Source organism: Bison bison, unplaced genomic scaffold (genome assembly GCF_000754665.1).
Source record: "Bison bison bison isolate TAMUID 2011002044 unplaced genomic scaffold, Bison_UMD1.0 scf7180017864068, whole genome shotgun sequence".
NCBI lineage: Eukaryota > Metazoa > Chordata > Mammalia > Artiodactyla > Bovidae > Bison > Bison bison.
In genome coordinates this window covers 3,158,991-3,162,276 of record NW_011494640.1, presented here as the reverse complement: position 1 = coordinate 3,162,276, position 3,286 = coordinate 3,158,991, and the positions used below count along the sequence as shown (strand labels likewise).

Below are 3,286 nucleotides of genomic sequence, written 5' to 3'. Positions count from 1 at the left end.
GGGGTTTTGGAAATGGAAGAAAGAGAAATGAGAATAAAAGAACTTTGGGGCAAAGTAGTTATAAATGTCCTATAAGGAATGGAAGAGGGATCAAGGAAAAGAAAAGCAAAGGAAAGCAAAGAACATTCGAAAAATTAGAGGAGATCAGAGTTCTCTTGGCAAATTGCAATGAAAAGGGGTTCACCATTTTGTAAAGCAGCCCATTCCACTGTGGGTTTGCTCTAATTATCAGAAAGTGGCTTTTCAAATTAAGTCAAAATCTATTGTGCTGGAACTCCCACCAATGGCTGTGATTCCGTCTTGTGGATTGCAATGGAGTCCATCTCCTACAGTGTGTGTAGACAGTTATCATGTCTCTTTCTTCTCCCCATCCCCCCCCATTAAAAAAAAAGAGAGAGAGAGAGAAAAAAACATCTCCAGGCTAAATATTTTAGATTTATTTCAATTTTTACCTGTCACACATCAAGACCTCCCATTTCCACCATGCTGATCATTCTTGTCTAGCCACATTCCACCTTTCCATGAATTCTCTTAAAGTGTGATTCCCCCAAATGAAGCACATTAATTCCAAATATAAAAAAGTGCTAGTGACCCAAGGTTGGCACCTAGACCTAGCTTTATAAGCCCTCCAAGAGGCAGAGCTCTGCATAGTATAGTAGAGAGGAACTAAAGTTTATTGAACACCTACTATGTGCCGACTTGTGTTTTCCTTTGCTCACTCATGATATCCCTGAGAGATCATTACTATTGTCCCCATTATTTAGAGGAGGAAATGAAAGGCTCCAGGTCTCACAGGTAAGAAAGGGCAGCCCCAAAATTCTGGCTTCAGGGGTAATGCCCTTACCTGCCTTCATCAGGACATTGCACCTATGACCCCATGTTAACTCCCGCAACCCAAGGGAATGATGCCCTTGGTTCACAGAGCACCGTGTCTTGTGAATCCCAGAGGGGTTGGGCTTGGTTTTGGTTTCTGGTTTTGTGGTTTCTTTTTACATGAACTGCTATCATTTCAGGTCCCCTCCATCTCAAACTTGTACAGTGTCTATTGTGAGCCAGAATGTTATTATGTCCATTCAATGGTGTCTTGTGAATTTAGCCCACAGTTTGAGGCACACCAGAAAATGGTAACAGTTAATAGCTAGCATTTAATGAGTCCTCTCTGCCAGCTTTACATGCATTTCCTCACTTAATCCTGCCAGTAATTCTCTGAAGCTGAAACCTTTATTATGCCCATTTTCAAGATAAGAAAACCGAGGCACAGAGAGAATAAGTGGTGGGTGAGGAATGTTTTATATCTGAATTTTGTCACTCATTCTACTAACACCTCTGCTTAACTTTGCCATCTGTATATTATATAGCATGTCTTTAGCCAATTTGCTGATAGAAATGTTGAATAGGACCTGACTGAAGACATATGCCCTGTCTGCAGGTTGGTGGTAATCAACAGTCTTTGTTCAGTTATTTGTTATCCAACAATCTCTGAATGAACTGACATTTGCCTTCCTTTCTCCATCTGGTCTATAAAACTCTCAAAATTTTTTTCTGAAATCTAGTCCAAACGATACACATATAACAAAGCACCCTGTTCCTAACGTTCTATCTCATGAGAAAAGTAAGCTTTGCACTGTGGAAACAACCGTCAACCACCCAAGATTTAAATATCCATCTGTATTATGTTTGAATGCCTGCTTTGTGCAGAGCACTGTGAAATGGGAGGTAATCCACAGAGAAAGGAGGTCTGTACCCTACCTTCAAGGAGCTTAAGCTCCTCTGGAAAAGATGAGAAGTGCACAGGAAAAAAATACAGTAAAAGATATGATAAATGTCATAGAAAGATTATGGGTAAGTGCTTTAAAAAGTAAGAGAGAAAAGTTACTGCTGAGTAGAGATTATCTGGGTAGATTGCAGGGGGGTAAGTGGTATTATTCTAGAGCAAAGGTTGGCAAACTACATCCTAAGGGCCAAATTCATCATATTACCAGTATCCCTACAGCCCACAAGCTAATAATGGTTTTTTGCATTAAAAAAAATTTTTAAGACTCAAAAGAATATTTTGCGATACATGAAAATTATATGAAATCCAAAAGTCTGTGTCCACAAATAAAGTTTTATTGGAACACAGCCACATACATGCATGTAGTGTTGTCTGTGGTCACTTTCCTGATGCAACAGTAGAGTTGAATGGTTGCAATAGAGACCACATGACCTACAAAATCTAAAATATTTACTATCTGATTTCTTACTGAAAAAGTTTGCCAGCTACTTTTCTTGAGTCTAGACCTTTAGGAGAGGTAGGACCTGGACATGTGGAGCTGGGCAGACAGCATTCCAGAAGGGACTACTGAAGTGGATAAAGGTAGGGAGTAGTGTGGGCATGTTTATAGAACAAAATACAAGTGTAAGAAATGTAAGGACAGAAAGGGGAAGGAAATGTGAATATTAATGAAAGAAGGCATTGAAAAATGGGCGGAGGGAGAGGGAAAGAAAAAGAGAGCAAAGTAAACCAACAGGGAATATAAAATAAATGTAAAATGTGGAAACAAAGAGAGATGAGGCCTGTGGGGAAAGGGATGGGGGGATGAATGAATGCTAAGAAAGGTAAGGATATGAGAAAATATTGGAAATAGAAGTCAAGCATGGAGAAATTCGGATCATCTATTCAGCATGAAGCTGGGCGTGGGGGGTGGGGGCTTGTGAAGGTCTCACAAGCTCTAGCACGTCTACTGAATGAAGGTGCTTCCCCACAGTTTAGTTTAAACCAGCGTGGTTTAGAAAAAGAAGTAACATTTACTGGGCTCCAACTGTGTGCCAGGCACTGCAGGCAATTTGTGTAAATGCCCTCAGTTAACCTGCATAGTAAGCCTAAAGAGGAGGCATTATCCCCATTTATGGAGGTGTAACTGGGGCACTTTGGTCATTAGTTAACCTCTCTGATACTTAGTTCCCAGTGGGGAGGATAATGACTACTTGTGGGGTTATTGTGAACTCTTTTAAGTGAGAGGAGAGCGCGAGCATGTAGGGCTTGACACAAATTAAGCACTCAATTAGTGCTAGTCGTTATTCTTCCTGCCTCCGACTTGGCCAGGCGACAGTCCATCACCGCACTGGGGACTTCTGACGGGGTGAGGGCGGAAGTCCGCGAGGCGCGGCGCGGCGCCTGCCTCCCTAAACCTCAAACTGACGTCTCTAACCGGCCACCGGCCTCGCGGAGCCTTCCCAAGGGCGCCGCGGGGGCGGGGCCGGCGCGGCCGCACAAAGGAAGCGCGCGGCCCAGCTTCCGCGCTGG

General features: G+C 42.6%; 1 protein-coding gene across 2 annotated transcripts in view; it reads left to right on the top strand.

Moving 5' to 3' along the window:
- Window positions 1-3,286, top strand: part of PHC2 (polyhomeotic homolog 2 (Drosophila)) — a 113,898-nt gene that overhangs the window by 86,843 nt on the left and 23,769 nt on the right. The gene's annotated exons all lie outside the window — the stretch shown is intronic.